Source organism: Salvia hispanica, chromosome 1, assembly GCF_029641045.1.
Source record: "Salvia hispanica isolate PSC_SH4W2 chromosome 1, Shi_PSC_v1, whole genome shotgun sequence".
Taxonomy (NCBI): domain Eukaryota; kingdom Viridiplantae; phylum Streptophyta; class Magnoliopsida; order Lamiales; family Lamiaceae; genus Salvia; species Salvia hispanica.
In genome coordinates this window covers 43,947,363-43,968,352 of record NC_142692.1, presented here as the reverse complement: position 1 = coordinate 43,968,352, position 20,990 = coordinate 43,947,363, and the positions used below count along the sequence as shown (strand labels likewise).

Below are 20,990 nucleotides of genomic sequence, written 5' to 3'. Positions count from 1 at the left end.
GTTTTGCAATTTTTCACAAATTATGCAACAGCTACTGTTCAAAAATGCAAAAATTGGGGATTTGAGATGCATTTTGGTGTATGGTTGGGGCTGTTATTAACTGGAAAAATGGGGTTTCCAGTATGGCTGGAGTTGCTCTTAGGCCATCTCCAACCATTTACACCACATCCAAATCTACTTTTGAAGTTCTGTCACATTAAATAGTAATTCTACTCCAACCATTTATACTAAATTCAAAACTCAAAATAATTTTCATATTCCCCTACTTTTTTAACTTTTCAATCTTAACTACATATTTATTTAAATTACACATTCACCCCCAACACTTTGTCAATAATTTTTCAAATATAATTAAATAATTTGATACAATTATTATAATAATATATTATATTTATATATATTAAGTATATTAAGCATTCAATAAAAAATACATTAAATATTGTACTATTATTTAATTTATTGTATTATACTATTAAACACTGATATTACAATTCATACTCAATAAAATAACTAAATACTCAATAAATTATTATTTAACCCATGCCATTAACTAGCCCATCTCGTAATTAACTATATTAATACTACTAAACCTATTTTTCTCTCTAATCCCATCGCTGCTATTCCCCTTCTATGTAATTTCCCCCTAGTTACTCTTCAATCTTCACCTTTTCTGAAACTAGTTTTACAATCCGTGCTATGCACGGGTCAAATAATTTTCAAATAAAAAAGATATATTCATTTCATAATAATAATAATACTATTGAATCATATAGATAAAACATCAGTTATTAGGATAGAAACAAAATGTATGAGGAAAGAAATAGAAATAGAATATGATATACAAACAAGGAATGGAGAATCACCAAATACCAAAGCAAATAAAGAAATTATTTGAAAATAAATACATAGTTCATTTTACAATCGATCGATAAAACATAGGTATTCAATCACGCAAAAACAAAATCATTAGAAACATTTTTCTCAAACCAGTAATTCATTCATTTTGAAAGACTTGTAAATAACATTAAGAGTAGAATCGCTTCTACTATTAAAAAAATGACCATAAAAACTCTACTTCTATTAACATATTTATAAAAGAAAATAGAAAACATACACTACCAAATGTCATGAATAATGCAATAGTTCAATAGAAGAATTTAAATGTTTGATTATCATAATAATTTTAACAAAGTTTAACGATAAAAAATAGTAGTTATTAAAGAAGTATACCTATAGGCATTAAACCTTACATAAATACAAAAACTAAAAGAATTCAATCCAAATAATAAAAAAAAAAAAACCTACACATTAATAAAAAAGATGATGAAACAAAAGTGCTCTCATATGCAAGAGATGTATCAAGTTCATCACGAACAACTTCATTTATAATAATAGGACTTTCAACGGATCAACCAACATCAGCTTAAAAAAATTATTAGTACAGTGAAATTAAATAATATATAATTCAAGAATTGCTTCTATTAAAAATTTAGGAAAACCTAAATATTCTTATTAAGTTTTAAAATTTAATATGATAATTCAATTAAAGCATAATAGAATTATAAAGATATACTACCAAAAAAATGGTACAAAAATAATTTACCATCATCGACCCGTGCATAGCACGAGGGCCAAATAATTTTCAAATAAAGAAGATATATTTACAACTAATTAAATCAAAATAAAGAATTTATATAAAATATAAAATAAACCAAATTCAAAATAAATAATAAAAATAAATATCATAATGAATATAAAAATTAAATACAATCATATAAGAATAGTAGAATGTAAAAAACATTATATAATGACCCAATAAACATTAACATTACACAATAGCCCAAACCAATTTTATGTAAATAGGCCTATAATGCTAAAAATAAACGGAGAGGATCACCTCCCCCATCTTATACACCATTTGATACCCCACCAATACAATAATGATATGTGTCTATGCTTTAAAATGAAAAATCTCATATTATTTGCTACCCCACCAATATAATAGTGCCATGTGTATATTCTTTAAAATATAATTTGAGTAATGAATATAATACCAATCACTTGGCTTCGTAGGAGAAACTTAAAACAGATATGAGACCGATTCTTGGCTTCGTAGAACAGTACCATACAGTTGTTTGTTACGCGATTAATTCAAACAGCTTGCGCATATATTGGAGGCCATTATGATCCTAAACTCTAATCCAATTCTTTTGAAGCTGTGATTCTGGCACAGAACAAAACGCAATCAAACAAACATTCCACTGCATTCAGATAATTCAACCAAAGACCATAATTACTAAACTAGGTTGGGTAAAAATAGCAAATCAACCACTAATCAAATGGTCAAAATTTACGACTATGCATAAGTAAAAGGCTCAGCACATGAGCAATCTCAGTGCACCTTTCCACATAATATTTGTGCAATTATATTTAAATATGCAAGCACAACTCAAATAACCTTATCCTCAAATAACCTTATATTTATGATAAGGAAAAATTAAATAAGTAGAAAAAAAGGGTTCTCATTATCTATTGAATAAACTAGTCAAAAATCAAGCAAAACTATATAGTAGCTAGCTTACACAAGCAAAGGTAATTGAGAAAAGAAAAGAAAAGAAAACAAAGGATAAAATTGTGATAAGTGGAGATGACTAGCTCTGGAGAACATGGTTCATGATGTACTTTGATTATCAAAAGCACTGTACGTCAAGTTTCAGTACTTATCATTAATGAGTGAAGTCCCTTCGGATTCCTGTGTAGAAGAAACATGTTTTAAACCACTCTTTGCTGCTTTTGGTTTCCGTTTTCTACTAATAGCCTGTTCCAAAGCGTTCTTGGGTCTCTTACTTGATTGGCATGTAACCCTTCTTTTGGGTTTCACGCCTTTAATTTGACTTTCATTGACATCACCATCAGTTGAAATGTCTCCAACCTTATTTGCCTCAACTGTCACATTATTTGCCTCAGCTGTCACATTATTCGCCTTCTCCGCCATTCCATCAATGTCATTTCCCATTTTCAAGAGATAATCTATGACATAAGTATAACTATCTTCACTCTCAGCTGCTTTTCCTGCTAATTGCATGAAAGAGTTACATAACTCTTTATATCGTCGTTTCTTTCTCAGTTTTTCATCAACAATGACAACCCCTTCATCGCAACTTCCTGCCATCTCATTCTTAGCATGCTTGGTCCACCGCTTCAAGATATATTCATCAGGTATTCGACTGATATTCATGCATGTTAAGATTTTTAAACTATGTGAGCATAAAATACCTGAATATTCAAACTTCCTACAACTGCAAGAAATAGAACCTTCAATAGAATCATATGAGACTGTATGTTCACTAGCTTGATGGCATGGTCTGACCTTATAAATTCTTGAACTTCCAAGTTGATTCTCACTCTCGATCTTGCTTTCAAATGCCTTCCTCAACTCCTCATTGAACAATGCAAACATCTTATGTGTATATACTGTAGCAGCATGCTTTAAAATTTCTAATCGAAGTGTCATAACAGGAAAACTTTGAGCAATTTTGAAATCTTCTATTGATTCCTTCTCTCGACGATCATCTATCAACCTTTGATAATGATGGAATACCTCAACAATGTTGTTTTTGTAATTTACATAATGCTTCACGACAACATTCATGCACTCACTTCGTTGAGTTGTTATGATGTCTGCACAAAATGTGCTTCTTCCATAGACCAATGCCCATTTTTCCTTTAGAGAAAACATTCTTCCCAACCACTGATTATCTTTCAAGTCGTATTTCTCTAACATTTCGTTCCATGCATCAAGAAATTCTTATTCTTCTTCAAAGTCATACACACAACGACTAAAATCAGTTGCAAATGTGTTCTTGAAGCTCGAAAAAACACTAGAAAGATGAATGGCTGCATTCTGAAAAATATGCCAAACACATAGGCGATGGTAAGTTGATGGCAACTTGGAAGCTAAAGCAGCACTCATTGCTTGGTCTTGGTCTGTTAAGATGGTTTTTGGTCTCTTTCCCATCATGGCATCTTCAAATGCACCAAACAACCAATCAAAGGTTTCAATGGTTTCATCGTACAATAAAGCTGCACCAAATACAGTTGTTTGTTTATGATGATTTACGCCGACAAACAAGGCAATTGGTCTACCATCTCGATGTTTTCTGTATATAGTAACGAAACAATGACATCACCAAAATGACCAAAATCTTGCATCATTCTACCATATGTCCAAAATATACTTGTAATCAGATCCTCCACGTCCAACTGTATTGCATAGTAAAAGTGTGGATCTTCACTTATCATCCTTTGTAAATATTGTAAAACACCCCCACTATCACCTTGTTTGATCTCTAAAGTCCTCTTTGTTCTCAAATAATTCTTCAAGTCAATATGAGTGAAACCAAGATGTTGAATTCCGCCAACTTCCTTTGCCATTACATCGATAATTTTCTTTGAAGGCAACCCACAACTTTGAGCCACATCAACTTGAGTTTGTTGAACATCTGACATTTGTCTAAAACATCTAAACATGTAAGATTTTTCAGGACCACACAATTCATGATTGTGCTCTTCAACAAACTTCACAATTCGAAACCTTCCCCCATATCTACCATTAATTTTCATCATAGCCTTACACCCGCACCTTATTTCAGGACGCGGATTATTTACTGTAACACCTCTGTTATTTGTTGCTCTAAAACCTTCTCTACAGCAATAAAAACTAACGTCAAGGATGTTACCTGTGATTGGATCTTTATGAGCAGTCTTTTTTTGTGTTCCAAAACCAGTTGCCTTAGCATATTTCATATAGGCATCATATGCTTCAACTTCAGTTTCGAACCCCATTCCTATCTTAGGAATAATGCCTTCTGATATAGTCTCATCCATACCTACAAATGACGTGAGCAAGAAAGATTCTTATTTTTTTAAATATAGATACCAAACTGCAACAATAAAAATATCTCTTTTGCCACTCATTTAATTTATTTTCAGTATATAATCCCCTTTCGTGCATATACTTTCAATATATATTCTTCTTTTGTGCTTTTAAATAAATATAAATATTATATGCATGGAACTAATCAAGATCATTTAATTAAAACGAATTCAAAAGCTTCATGTGTTCATCAAAAATTGAATGTAACAATAAAATATCATGTACATGAAACTAATAAAGATCATTTAATTAAAATAAATTCAAAACTTAATATTACAAATTAGATAATATAATGATTCATAATAACTTCAACTCAATTAACTTACCTGTGCTAACGTGATGTCCTTTGAAATCGTTTGAGTTAGAGAATCAAATTGGAGCAATTTTCATATTTAGCTACGCCGTAAAGTTAAAGGTTTTTGGTGTTGAGTTTTTAGGGCATCTCTAACACCACTGCAAAACGCAAGTCTGCAGTGAAAACAACCTCCAACCATACTAAAAAACGCATCAAAATCAGTCCTTTTTTTGCGTTTGTGAACAGTACTACTCCATCTTTGCAGTAGTACTGTAGCTCGACGCAAAACTTACCAGAAATTGCAATTGAGTCCTTTCTTTTTGATGATATTCGAAGAAGACCGAGAGATGAGAGATGCAGAAACGGAAAATTGGAGAAGAAGAATTAGATGAAGAAATTACTTACCTGATTATAGGGAGTTGTAGATGGTTGAAGAACTTGTGAAGAATTTGGAGATGAAATCGAAAATACAGAAAAGGGAGAAGGGGAAATCGAATATGTTATGCGCCGGCGACCTCCGGTTTTCGAAGGTAGTGTTTGAGATTCGATTTGGTAGTCGTTCAGCTCTAAAATCTTTGGAACGGCGTGGATAAGTTTTTGCTGGCTGAGTTTTGTGCCGGCGACGTCGGCGATTAGGTGGTTTGGCCCTGTGGTTTTTCGGAGAGGATCACCTCCCCCACCTTATACACCATTTGATACCCCACCAATACAATAATGCCATGTGTCTATGCTTTAAAATGAAAAATCTCATACATCATTTGCTACCCCACCAATATAATAATGCCATGTGTATATTCTTTAAAATATAAAATTAATGATTAAATTTTCCATTAAATATCTTCTACTATACTAATACAATAATTCCATGTAGAGAATATAAATAAAAAGATAATAAAAACAATACCTTAAATATTAAACCCTAAAGTCATTTATTTATCATCCACATCTAAGGGCATCCCCAACCATCCCAAAAACCCAAATTTGCAGTCGAAAACACCTCCAACCATGCTGCAAATCGCATCCCAAATCGTCTTTTTTTGCGTTTTTTGCGTTTTCACATTTTGAAGTTCCTGGAAATTGCACTTGGCTCCCTCATCCTTTGTATTTTCGAATGGAAGCAACGACTATGGAAATTTTGAGATGCAGAGACGAGAAAATGAAAAATCACGGAAGGCGAAGAAGACGATAGCGGCGCTGGGAGAGAGAGAGAAAGAATTAGGTTTAGAATATAATTAATGTTGAGAATAAATCGGTCCTGATGAAGGTTGAATCGAAAGAGACGGGCATGCACATTCTTGAGCTGGATGAAAGATTTCAAGCTTCGAAACAGAGTCGCGTTGATCTCCATTGTCGCCATGAAAGACTCAAATTTTCAGAAACTCACTCACTGTTGAAGACGGAATGAGTAAAGAGAATATCCAACAATACTGCAATTCCTAATTTTGCTGCTAAAAAATCTCATTTTGTCCCTTTTTTTGCGTTTATGTACAACAATGACTCAAATATGGCGTTGCCCTGTAGCAAATGCAAAATTGCTTTTATAGTTTCTTATATTGCAGTTATATCCCCATCTGTTAGTGTATTTTTAAATCGAGCAAAAGAAATGCATACCTGGTCCAATTTTGTGACGAGAATTGCTGAATATTTTGAGAAGAAGATACAAGTGAGATCGGCGGTTTTAAATTTACAAAAAGTAATTCCTTCCTTTTTTTTTATCATGAAAACACTATGGTTTATTAAAGAAGCTGGACTCCATTGTCGCCATTGAAAGACTCAAATTTTTAGAAATTCATTCACGGTTAAAGACAGCATGAGTAATTGTGGTAAAGCAAACGATTTCCCACATCGGAGAATGAACAAGAGTTGCAAGCATATAAATGGCCTTTCCCAACTCCATTAGTATGAGGCCTTTTGGGGAGTAGGGCAAATCGTGTGTGTCGGGTCGTTATCGTGTCGACACGATAAGGACACACGATAATGACACGAACACGATAAGAACAAACACGAAAATGACCCGTTAAGAAAACACGAACACGAATACGACCCAATACCCTCAGACACAGACACGACACGAACACAAAACGAACCCATTTACGACACGAACCACTTCGGGTCAACACGACACGATAACAACACGTATTGAAAATTGATTAAATATTCAAATGATTTAAATGAGCGAATGAGACTATGAGAGTCAATTTAATAAGTATTGAAAAATGAAAATGATAAGAATTAATAATATTAAAATATTATTTGTTAACTGATAACACGAACATGACACTAACACGTATTGTTAACGGAACACGAACCCGACACGAACACGGCACGAAATTTTCGTGTCCTTAACGGGTCGACCCGATAAGGATACGAACTCGATAAGCTCTGACCCAAACCCATTAATTTCGTGTCGGTTCGTGTCGTGTCAAAAATTGCTAGCCTTATTGGGGAGTACTCCAAGAGCAAAACCGTATCCGCGTTGCCCAAAGAGGACAATATCATACTAATGTGGAGTTCAGGTGTGCGCCACCGGCGTACAATATCATACTAATGTGGAGTTCGGGTGTGTGCCACCGATACCCAACAGTGGTATTAGAGCCCCTGTGGTTGCGCTTGCAAGTTCTCCAATGTCTCTGCGTGAGCTCGACCAAGACCTGTGGTGACCTGGTGACCTGTAACATGGGGTAGGCATGTGGTCTGGTCTGGTGGTCTTGGTTTGAGGGGAGGATTGTGGTAAAGCAAACCATATCCCACATCGGAGAATGTATAAGAGTGTTGGGCCTGTGTGGCTCGGGGTTCGGTGGTTTAGCTTAGCAAGTTTTCCAATGTCTCTGCGTGAGCTCGACCAAGACACCGGGGTTGGCATGTGGTCTGCTCTAGTGGTCTTGGTTTGAGGGGAGGATTGTGGTAAAGCAAACCATATCCTTCATCGGAAAATAAACAAGAGTTGCAAGCGTATAAATGGGCTTTCCCAACTCCATTAGTATGAGGCCTTTTGGGGAGTACCAGGGCTTTGCCCAAAGCAGACAATATCATACTAATGTGGAGTTCGGGTGTGCGCCACTAGGTGTGGAAAATCGTGCGTGTTGTGTCGTTATCATGTCGACACGAATTCATTAACGACACGAACCACTTCGGTTCAACACAACACGATAATAACACATATATGACACAACACAATAACAACACTATAATAATAATATTATAATATATTAATATTATTTTTAATATGAAATTTTAAATTTTAAATATTTTAAAATAAATAAAAATAAAAATAAAAATAATATTATAATATACTTAACGTGTAACACAAACACGACACGAAATAATGTCATAATATTCTTAACGTGTAACACGAACACGACACGAACATGACACAAAATTTTCGTGTCGTTATCGTGTCGACACGATAAGGACACGAACCCAATAAGCTTTGACACATACCCATTAATTTCGTGCGAGTTCGTGTCGTGTTATCGTGTCGTGCCAAAAATTGCCAGCCCTATGCGCCACCGATACCCAATAGTAATAATGCAGTGGTGTGTGGCAGCACATTTTGGGCTGTGCTTAGATTACTCTTATTGGGAGTTCCCCTCCATACCAACCGTCCATACTGAGTTCCACTGATTCTGTAAAATTGAATTAGGTTGGAGAAAAAAAGACTTGGCTTATTAATTTTGGGCCATATATTTAATCGTTGGGCTGCTTCTACTTTCAAATTATAAAAAACCAATTATGCATTCTCTTTAGATAATTACCCCAAATTAGTTTTCACGCTTGCTAAGAATTTGATGGGTATAAAAATGTTTATAATTTATCAACTAAAATAATCTTATTTGAATCAATAGTGCAATACGTCTCATATTTTTTATAAATTTTTTGGCTCCAACACTTCTTAATTTAATTGGGAGTACTTGGTTTAGGACCACTTTTGTAAAACATTATTTGAATTTGCAATCGAAAACTATCGATTGATGAATGCCTTCCTACATTTACAGAACAAAATAATCCCAGGCCCAACAGCAATAATAAAATGTAGTGACTATGATATCATCATTATGATTATATTAGTGGAATTAAAATTCCATATGGTGACATATAAGTGTCATTATTATCGTATTAGTGGAAATGAAATTGTACATAGGTGATAAAACTCTTGTCAGTAATTTGTTTATCAACAACGAAGTCACATAGTAACTTTATCTCTCAATAATCCATGATAACTTTGATTACCAACGGATTTTATTGGATTATTGGCAAAAACTTATGTAAGTAACCCTTTTAATTTTTAGAAAATATTGAAATTAAAATTAAAATATTTCTCCTTATAAAATGGAGAAACGTCATTAAATTATGAAATCTGTGAAAAGTTCAGTGAGTAAACCTTTTTTTTGAAAACATTGAAATTTAAATTAAATATTTATATTTATAAAACACCATTAAATTATGAATATTTTGATAGAAAATTAGCTGGGATCGGATAAAATATGGAGTACACGTATAGTGCATTAAATATTAGTAGTAGTAATTACTGCAGCTCTCATTACTATTCCACTCACATTAATTCGCTCTCCATTTTATTTCTTCTACCGACACTTTCTACACGCACGAACAAAATAAATTATTTTGAATTTAATTTCATTAATTAACAGTATTTCCATGGTATATTCATTGACCAAATTAATGTGCACATTCTAATGTTGAATAATTGTCAAGTAAACTTGTCATTGAAGTTTTAAGCCCTGTCTGTCCACATTGCCTAATGCTCTCTACCTCTTTCCATTTCATATTTTCTTTTATGTGTTGAAATGCAACCTTGTACTACTAAGTACACTTTACAAAGTGATTTTTCTCACTCTATAACACAAGCAAAGAGAGGGAGTGATGATGAAAATCGCATGGGCTTGGGGAGGCTTTTAGCAGCAACTCGCGCCTAGGTTCAATCTACTTGTCAAGATTTTTCCTTCAACTCTATACTCCCATGTTACCTCTTTCTCCCCTTGCTTCCCCGCCAGCTTCGGTTCCAGCTGCGGCTCCGTTGAAGCCGACGTCTCCGGCTCCATCGCCGCCGACTGGAGCACCGGCCCTAGTCTCCCCGGCCTCTCTCCTGCTCCGTCCGCCACAGATCAGGTGCGTTTCACCATATCATAGTATTTCAAATTGTATTTAATTTGAATTAGAGTAGTATTATTAGGTGGTGTTCGGTTTGCTAGATAAAATAATAAACCAAGATATAATCTAGGATAGGATTGAGTTAGCCAAGATATAATCTAGGATAAGATTGAGTTGTGAGATTATTTTAGTGATAGAGATTAGCTATGACTAATTATCTCTTATTATCCGTTTAAGATTGAATTGTGAGATTGAATCTCGTGAAGCAAACACACTATATATTTAATTTATGATACAATCTTGCAAATCGAACATCATCTTAAGATTTTCAAGTATGCTCACCGACGTCGGGTGAATCTCTGAACTAATTCTATATAAATTCTAAATTCATACAAAAAAAATATTCTAAATAAATTCAAAATTCATTACTAGGAGTCCTATACTATTACTATAGGGAGTCGGGATTGGGTGCGCTCAAGACCACGCTAATTACAAGAACACAGCTCTCGAGAATTAATGAATTTTAATACTAGTATGATTTTGCCTTCAATTTCAAAGTTTTTAATAAAATATTTTCACTTATTTTTTATTTCAAAAAATCTTTAACGTTAAAAAAATGCCTTATGTCCCACTTAATCAAATGGCTGATGGATTAATGTAGTCCACTTTGCTAAAATCTGCATTTTATTTATGACAAAAATTAAAAAAAGGCTAGGAGTCCAATTACTCATCATAGGTATTTTAAAACTGAAAATAGGATGTAGTTTAATGCCTAGTTTTTATGTTGGTAAAAACAGGAGTGAAATTATGTTTGTAGTAGCACTCTACAAAAGTAGATGGTAATTATTTCCAATCATAATGAATGTTAACATAATTTGGTGGATTGATAATGAAATTGGAAATTGACATGACAGAGCGGAGCAAATCCAGTGGGTGTGGCGCAGATGGTCAGTGGCAGCGCTATTTTGGGCTGTGCTTTGATGTTTTAGGTCTGGGCTTAGATTATTCTACTTGGGCCTTTTCCCATGCTTGAATTACAGCCCACATTTATGTATTATGCTATTTTATCTATTTGTTCACATTTAGTTGTTTGTTGAGATTTTGGATGTACCTTTGATTTTATACATTGATTTGGATTCTTTCTTGTATTCACTACTCCAGTCATTTTATTATCAATTTCTTCATTATCCATGGTCCATTTAATTTTCATAATTATTACTACTTGCAATCCCAATTCACAAATAAGCATACTCCTCACAAGGGCTTTGGTTGAATTTAGCTTAATTCAACAAACAAAAGCAAATGCCAAATAATGCATCTTGATTGCTGAACTGGAAAAGTGAGGGAATATACAAGAGAAGGAAAATATTTGCATTATATAATTAGAAGTAATCACCTCTTTATAGTACTATAAAGACTACATTTTATAGTTGAAAAATAATATCATAGAGATAAAAAATAATTTACATAGAGAAATGTTATTGTTGCGAACATAACCAAATAGTTTGTTCACTGCTACCTTTAACTTCTGCACTGATCAATAGTTTGTTGACTACATAATACACAAAAAAGGGAAAAGAAAAGATTTAGGAGCCAATAATCAGAGTCTATAAAAAGAAGAGAAATCAAGCACCCGAGTGCCAAAGTCGAGCACAGAGTGCCAAAGCCAGGCGCGCTCTACTTAGTTTTGAAATTCAAATTTTGTTTCAAGATGGCTTATTCACAAGCCTTGAAGCACAACTAGAATCTATAGGTTTAGTATTTGCAACTTCAATTTGATTTTCTTTAGATGTGGAGAACATTTTTAAACCAAATACCACCATACTACTAGACTAGTGTGTCAAATAACAAAAGCATAAGACGAAAATGCAACACATTTTTCCTCACCTTTGAATTGGACTCAACTCATGAGTCTGGTTGATATCTACTTTGAATGATGCCTTCCAAAATCCGTTAATTTTAAACAAGAGTCAATACAATTTGAGCACAAGTAAGAAAATTGTTTTCTTCCTGGGAAGAAAAATACTACCTGCTTGGTTATAATAATCCCACAAGAATTCAGGACCAAACACAAGCATTCAAATCATGGAAAAAACTAAAGGTTCACAACTAACTAAGAACAAAACCATAAAGCAGAAGAAATGAAATAACCTGGTCGTGGACCTCGTGGTGGCTGTCTGTGTCTGAGGCTGCATTTTTGGTTCAGATCTCTGAGTCCTTGCCATGCCTATAACATCACATAGAGATATGGAAGACCCTTTGCTCTTCATCAATCCCGACTTCAATACCCATATTTCCTCTTTTGCTAACACGGTGCTTTGACTGATATAATGCTAGTTGCTATGATTCACCAATAATCTCTGCACGAGCACCACCCATTGACAAAATGATGGAACCGGTTAGTATCACGAACAATAACTTCCCTCCCAGTAATCTTCGACACGAGCTTGATGAATGCATGGCAATCGCCACATACACGGAGGTTTTTAACTATCCGGATAACACAATCTTCTTCCGTTGCAATTAGGCCATATGCAAGAGCCAACTTCTCACTGTGACAGCCCAAGAACTGCTCTTTTTCCTCCTCTTCTACATCGAACAACACATATTCCGTGCTAGGCACAAAACCAACTGCTCTTAGCTGCCCAGCCAGCTCAGAGAGTTTACCATATATCCCATCTGACATAGCATGGGATGTGTCTCGAACGAGGAACTCGTGCACAATACTGTCCACCTCTATCCAACTACAGCTGCACACTTTCTGAATCCCTTGCTCTTGCATGACTGCCCTAATACTCTCTGATTCATCCTATTTCTTATTAGCCGAGTAAATATTTGATAAAAGGACATAATTCCCCGAGTTCCACGGCTCCAATTTGATTAAATGCTGCAATACGTGCTCAGCTAGTTGAGTATTCTTGTGCATCTGACATCCAGCCAACAGAGCTCCCCAAACTATGGCGTTGGCATTCATTGGCATACTCAAGATCATATCATGAGCTTCGTTTAACAAACCAGCACGAGCAAGAAGATTGACCATGCTTCCATAATGCTCAATAGTAGGATCCAAAGAGTATAAGTCACTCATTCCATTGAAGAAGCGATTCCCATCATCAACAAGTCCGGCATGAACTCATCCACAGAGTAAACCAAGAAACGTGTTCCCGTCACCATTCTATCCACATTTTTGGACCAAACCAAAGCAACTAAATGCTGTTTTAGTACGGCCAGTTATAGCTAGACCAGAAATGATGGCATTGAAAACGACAAGATCCTTGGTTTTCATTCCTTCAAAAACCTCCCATGCTAGATCCATTTCACCACATTTGGCATACATGTCAATCAAGGCAGTCCCTACAACAGAATTGCACAGAAACATGTTCCTACCCATCATGCTATAAGCCCGTTTCCCGAGCTCCAAAGCCCCGAGCCTAGCGCAAGCAGAGAGAAACCCAACAATGACGTAGTGATCCGGCCCTAAATTCTCTCTCAGCATCATACGAAATACTTCCAAAGCCTCCTTTGGAAAACCATAGGCTGCGTAACCCTGCACCATAGTGCCCCAAGTAACAACATCTCTCTCGTGCATCCCATCAAATATGGCACGCGCTTTCTCCATATTTCCTCACTTGACAAACATATCCACTAACGCAGTATTCACAAACACATTCAGCCCCATCCCACTATCCACCACATATTTATGAATCCACTCTCCAACCACCACATCTCCAAGCTGACTGCAAGCAGAAAGTGCTCTAACAAGTGTATAGCTGTCCGGCTTCAAACCGCCTCCAGCGACTCCCTAAAAAGGTCAATAGCCTCCTTGAACCTCCCAACGCTAACATACCCGTTCATAACCGCAGCCCACGAAACCACATTCTTGTCAGGCATTTCATCGAACACCTTCAGCGCATCAGCCAGACGCTCCAATTTTGAATATAATCCAACTAATCCAGTACTCGCCTGTGGATCAAACTCACAACCCTGTTTCACAATCAAAGAATGAACGTTCATACCAAGTTTAATGTCCATATTCTTCAAGCAACATTTCAGAACAAAAGCGAATATGAAATTGTTGGCCCAATATCCCTCGCGGCACATCACGTGAAAGTATTTAATGGCGTCATCAAAATGATCTCTTAAAACAAGCCCGCGAATCATGGTGTGGTATAAATGGAAATTGGGTTGCGTCCCGCTGAATAGCGCTGCGGCGTAGTCGGGGCGGTTGAAATGAAAGGCGGATTTCAGAAGCACGTGGAGAATAAATCGGTCCCGATGAAGGTTGAATCGGAAGAGACGGGCGTGCACATTCTTGAGCTGGACGAAAGATTTCAAGCTTTGAAACAGAGCCGCGTTGATCTCCAGTGTCGCCATGAAATACTCAAATTTTCAGAAATTCACTTACTGTTGAAGACAGAGTGAGTAAAGGGCATCTCCAACAATACTGCAAATCCCATTTTTGCTGCTAAAAAATCCCATTTTGTCCCTTTTTGCATTTATGTACAACAATGACTCAAATATGACGGTGCACTGTAGCAAACGCAAAATTGCTTTTACAGTTTCTACTATATATTAATTAGTTTTAATATATTTAATTAGTTTCTGCAACATCAATATTAATTAGTTTTTACTATATATTTAGAAGTATTGATGATAAATTAAAGGCCTGAGTCATCATATATGTTACCTTGAGACTTCATGGAGATCCTCCTTGTGTAGCATTTGCAATAGATTATAATCCAATTTAGCAAACCTCAAGAGAGATTCATTCTTGTCTTGGTATTCTTCATAGATAGAGATAAAGTTACGAGCTTCGATTCTTGGGTTTACATAGTGCAGAGGTTGAATTCTTCATAGGATCGTCGTTGCTAAGCGTAGAGATGGTCGTTATTGTGTCGCCGACGGCGGCGATTTGCTGGTCGTGTGGAAGTTCCGACGGGAGAAGGGATGGATTTCGTGGTAGGGTTGGGTAGCAGCGGCGCCTCCTTTCGTTTGGTGGAGGAAAAAAGGCTTTTATATGGCCGTATACATTATGTTTTTTTGCTAATTAATAGTAGTCTAATTAAATGAATTAATCTGATACTAATTTAATGTTATGTACTATTTGGTAGGGCTGGCAATTTTTGACACGACACGAACCGACACGAAATTAATGGGTTTGGGTCAGAGCTTATCGTGTTCGTGTCCTTATCGGGTCGACCCATTAAGGACACGAAAATTTCATGTCGTGTTCGTGTCGTGTTCGTGTCGGGTTCGTGTTATCCGTTAACAATGCGTGTTCGTGTCGTGTTCGTGTTATCCGTTAACACATAATATTTTAATATTATTATTCTTATTTTTATAATCAGCAATTGGATGTTTTTGGATATTTTTAATAGGTTTAACCGTTATCAGGTCGTGTTGTTATCGAGTCGCTATCGTGTCATCTCATGTACGTGTTGTTATCGTGTCGTGTTGACCCGAAGTGGTTCGTGTCATTAATGGGTTCGTGTCGTGTTGACCCGAAATGGTTCGTGTTGTTAATGGGTTCGTGTCGTGTTCGTGTCTGAGGGTAGCGGGTCGTGTTCGTGTTTGAGGTTTTCTTAACGGGTCGTGTTCGTGTTTGTTGTTATCGTGTTCATGTCGTTATCATGTCGACACGATAACGACCCGACACGCACGATTTGCCACCCCTACGCGAGGGTTATTGGGCCAACAATTTCATATTCGCTTTTGTTCTGAAATGCTGCTTGAAGAATATGGACATTAAACTTGGTATGAACGTTCATTCTTTGAGTGTGAAACAGGGTTGTGAGTATGATCCACAGGCGAGTACTGGGTTGGTTGGATTGTATTCAAAATTGGAGCGTCTGGTTGATGCGCAGAAGGTGTTCGATGAAATGCCTGAGAAGAATGTGGTTTCGTGGGTTGCGGTTATGAACGGGTATGTTAGCGTTGGGAGGTTCAAGGAGGCTATTGACTTGTTTAGGGAGTCGTTGGAGGCGGGTTTGAAGCCGGATAGCTATACACTTGTTAGAGCATTATCTGCTTGCAGTCAGCTGGGAGAGGTGGTGGTTGGAGAGTGGATTCATAAATATGTGGTGGATAGTGTGATGGGGCTGAATGTGTTTGTGAATACTGCGTTGGTGGTTATGTTTGTCAAGTGTGGAAATATGGAGAAAGCGCGTGCCATATTTGATGGGATGCACGAGAGAGATGTTGTTACTTGGGGCACTATGGTGCAAGGCTACGCAGCCTATGGTTTTCCAAAGGAGGCTTTGGAAGTGTTTGGTATGATGCTGAGAGAGAATTTAGGGTCGGATCACTATGTCATTGTTGGGGTGCTCTTTGCTTGCGCTAGGTTTGGGGCTTTGGAGCACGGGAAACGGGTTTGCAGCATGATGGATATGAACGTGTTTCTGTGCAATCCTGTTGTAGGGACTACCTTGATTGACATGTATGCCAAATGTGGTGAAATGGATCTAGCTTGGGAGGTTTTTGAAGGAATGAAAACCAAGGATCTTGTCGTTTTCAATGCCATCATTTCTGGTCTAGCTATAACTGGCCGTACTAAAACAGCATTTAGTTGCTTTGGTTTGGTCCAAAAATGTGGATAGAATGGTGACGGGAACACGTTTCTTGGTTTACTCTGTGGATGAGTTCATGCCGGACTTGTTGATGATGGGAATCGCTTCTTCAATGGAATGAGTGACTTATACTCTTTGGATCCTACTATTGAGCATTATGGAAGCATGGTTGATCTTCTTGCTCGTGCTGGTTTATTAAACGAAGCTCATGATATGATCTTTAGTATGCCAATGAATGCCAATGCCATAGTTTGGGGAGCTCTGTTGGCTGGACGTCAGATGCACAAGAATACTCGATTGGCTGTGCATGTATTGCAGCATTTAATCAAATTGGAGCCGTGGAACTCGGGGAACTACGTCCTTTTATCGAATATTTACTCGACTAATAAGAAATGGCATGAATCAGAGAGTATTAGGTCAGTCATGCAAGAGCAAGGGATTCAAAAAGTGCGTGGTTGTAGTTGGATAGAGGTGGAAAGTATTGTCCACGAGTTCCTTGTTGGAGACACATCCCACGCTGTGTCAGATGAAATATATGGTAAACTATCTGAGCTGGCTAGGGAGCTAAGTGTTAGTGTTTGTATACTAGAAATCACGTTTCGAGTGATTGGATACTGTAAAACTCTTATTTTATTTTCCAATAAATAAAACAGATTATTTTTGTCATAATGTTGTTATGTTTTACATTTAATGGATGTTAAGGCATGTTTAAATGTATAAGTTAACTTAACAAAGTCTAAGTCTTTGTTTTAGTAGACCGGTTGTGGGCGTCGTCCACTTTAAGGTAACACGGTCAGTTCTAAACAAAGAAAAAGATGAATTTCACAACCTAGTTGGAATTTGACTATCCATCGAGAAAGGTTGCAATGTCAGTCCGCATATTTCTAAGTCTTACTGAAATAAGATGACATTGGTGTGGTATAGCACTGAACGGATCTAACAGCAAGACTTGCCCTTAGACTATCTACTGAAAGGCGAGGTCTTGATAAATATTTATTTCTTAATCAATGTAGGTTAGCATTGAGCATACGGTATTTATTATGCACTACTTTGACTTATCAAATGGTGCGGGTTTTTCGTAACCCAATTATCCTGATATATTGGGTAGTGGTGATCAATATCTAGCGGTGCTAGAATTGCTATTATATTGAATCGTGCGCGAGCTGAGTCTCGTTTGATAATGTCCTCAAGAAGAACGCGAAACAAGGTTTTATTATTCGGAACCTAGCTAGTTGGAGTTTGATTACTCAATGAATAATAAATAAGCATTTCATGCTAAGTCCACTCTTGGAGTTAATAAGAAGTTAATTAATTAAGTCAATAGCAGACATTAATTAATTAATGAACATTTTAATCTTAAGCACGGGAAATAAAAGTTAAACGGAAACCCGAATTACTTATAATTTCGGATTTGGATGGGGAGAGTTCAATATTACTTCTGTAGTGGCTGCTCGTAATATTCCAATTATAACTTATATTAAATTGTGGGTTCAATTTAATTAGTAAAAAGTAAATTGGATTAGCCCATATCCAAAACCTTCCATAGATCCCTGTCTGGGCCCCAAAAGGAACTTAATATAAATAGGAGAATAAAGGAGACAGAAATAACACAATTTCATTATTTGTAATTTTCGAAAATTTTAGCCTCCCCAGTTGAAGGAATTTTCGAATTCCAGTCCTATTCCCAAAAGGATTTCTTCTGTCTTCTTTATTTAAGTCCTAGTATTCTAGTAAGATCAGCGCACACTGATATTGGAGTACAGTTCGGGAACCAGAGAGAAGATTTGTGGTCTAGTATTCAAAGCATCATGTGGAGAAGGAGCTAGCCATCTTCAATTCTTTGGAGAATTAATTAGGTATTTTTCTGCTCCGTAGAAAAGCATGTTTTAGGTTTTCAATATTCTTAAAGCATGATTAATTCAAGTTATGAGCATGATACATGTGATAATTACGCGAATATGTTTTGTCTAAATAATCTGCTAAATAGATCTAATTATTATGTGATTGATTTATGTGAGCTCTTCCGCTGCCAGTTCCAACACTAAGGGCGTTGGTTTTGTGCCTAGCAGGGAATATGTGTTGTTTGATGTAGAAGAGGAGGAGAAGGAGCAGTTCTTAGCCTGTCACAGTGAGAAGTTGGCTCTTGCATTTGGCCTAATTGCAACAAAAGAAAATTGTGTTATCCGGATAATTAAAAACCTCCGTGTATGTGGCGATTGCCATGCAGTCATCAAGCTCGTGTCGAAGATTACAGGGAGGGAAATTATTGTTCGTGATACTAACCGTTTCCATCATTTTGTCAATGGGTGGTGCTCGTGCAGTAGCAACTAGCATTATATCAGTCTAAGTACTGTATTTGCAAAAGAGGATATATGGGTATTGAAGTTGGGATTGATGAAGAGCAAAGGGTCTTCCATATCTCTATGTGATGTTATAGGCATGGCAAGGACTCAAGATCTGAAATACCAAAAATGCAGCCTCGGACCACGAAGGCCACGACCATGTTATTTAATTTCTTCTACTTTATGGTTTTGGTCTTAGTTAGTTGTGAACCTTTAGTGTTGTCTATATGCTCAAATTGTGTTATGTAAAATTAACAGATTTTGGAAGGCATCATTCAAAGTAGATATCGGCCAGACTTCAAAGGTGAGGAAAACTGTGTTGAATTTTCGTCTTATGCTTTTGTTATTTGACACACTAGTCTAGTAGTAGTGGTGGTAATTGGTTTTAAAGAAAATCAAATTGAAGTTGCAAATACTAAACCTATAGATTCTAGTTGTGCTTCAAGGCTTGTGAATGAGCCATCTTGAAATAAAATTTGAATTTCAAAACAAAGTAGAGAGCGCCTGGCTTTGGCACTGTGTGCTTGATTTCTCTTCTTATTTTAGATTGTGATTATTGGCTCCTAAATCTTTTATTTTCCCTTTTAGTGTTTTATGCAGTCCACAAATTGTTTGGTTATGTTTGCAACAATAACATTTCTCTATGTAAATTTTTTTATCTCTATGATATATTTTTAAACTATAAAATGTAGCCTTTATAGTACTATAAGCAGGTGATTACTTCTAATTATATAATGCAAATATTTTCCATCTCTTGTATATTGCCTCACTTTTTCAATTCAGCATTCAAGATGCATTATTTGGTATGAAAAATGAGCCGTCGTCTTCTTCATCTTATTCTTCTTCTCTATTTTTCCGTTTCTGGATATCTCTCATCTCTCCGTTTTGCAATTTCTGGAGTAGTTTTGTTCTAAAACTCAAAAGTGAAGGGTTGAATAGCGCTGCGGCATAGTCGATGTCCATATTTGAACAGAACTACTCCATCTTTGGAGTAGCACTGTAGCACGACGCAAAACCCATCCAAAATTGCAATTGAGCCCTTCACTTTTAATGTCCATATTCTTCAAGCAACATTTCAGAATAAAAGTGAATATGAAATTGTTGGCCCAATATCCCTCGCGGTACATCACGTGAAAGTATTTAATAGCGTCGTCAAAATGATCTCTTGAAACAAGCCCACGAATCATGGTGTAGTATAAATGGAAATTGGGCTGCATCTAGCTGAATAGCGTTGCGGCGTAGTAGGGGCGGTTGAAATGAAAAGCCGATTTCAGAAGCATGTTGAGAATAAATCGGTCCAGATGAAGGTTGGATCGAAAGAGACGGACATGCACATTCTTGAGCTGGATGAAAGATTTGAAGCTTTGAAACAGAGCGGCGTTGATCTCCATTGTCGCCATGAAAGACTCAAATTTTCAGAAATTCACTCACTGTTGAAGACGGAGTGAGTAAAGGGCATCTCCAACAATACTGCAAATCCCATTTTTGCTGCTAAAAAAATCCCATTTTGTCCCTTTTTTGCGTTTATGTACAACAGTGACTCAAATATGGCGTTGCACTGTAGCAAACGCAAAATTGCTTTTACAGTTTCTGATATTGCAGTTATATCCCCATCTGTTAGTGTATTTTTAAATCGAGCAAAAGAAATGCATACCTGGTCCAATTTTGGCGACAAATAGAAGAACTTGCAGTCTGACGAGAATTGCAGAATATTTGGGGAAGAAGATACAAGTGAGAACGGT

General features: G+C 36.4%; 1 long non-coding RNA gene and 3 pseudogenes across 1 annotated transcript; 2 read left to right on the top strand and 2 right to left on the bottom strand.

Annotated features, from left to right (window-relative positions):
• Positions 1-2,713: 2,713 nt before the first annotated feature.
• LOC125220593 (protein FAR1-RELATED SEQUENCE 5-like) lies at positions 2,714-4,887 on the bottom strand (annotated as a pseudogene).
• A 5,101-nt stretch (positions 4,888-9,988) lies between these two features.
• LOC148933885 (uncharacterized) lies at positions 9,989-11,437 on the top strand. The gene is made up of 2 exons (XR_016135706.1): positions 9,989-10,358; positions 11,255-11,437. It is a non-coding gene; the product is annotated as an uncharacterized LOC148933885 (long non-coding RNA).
• Positions 11,438-12,687: 1,250 nt separating this feature from the next.
• LOC148933884 (putative pentatricopeptide repeat-containing protein At3g08820 pseudogene) lies at positions 12,688-14,762 on the bottom strand (annotated as a pseudogene).
• A 458-nt stretch (positions 14,763-15,220) lies between these two features.
• On the top strand, positions 15,221-19,237 carry LOC125220592 (putative pentatricopeptide repeat-containing protein At3g08820 pseudogene; annotated as a pseudogene).
• The last annotated feature ends 1,753 nt before the right edge of the window (positions 19,238-20,990 follow it).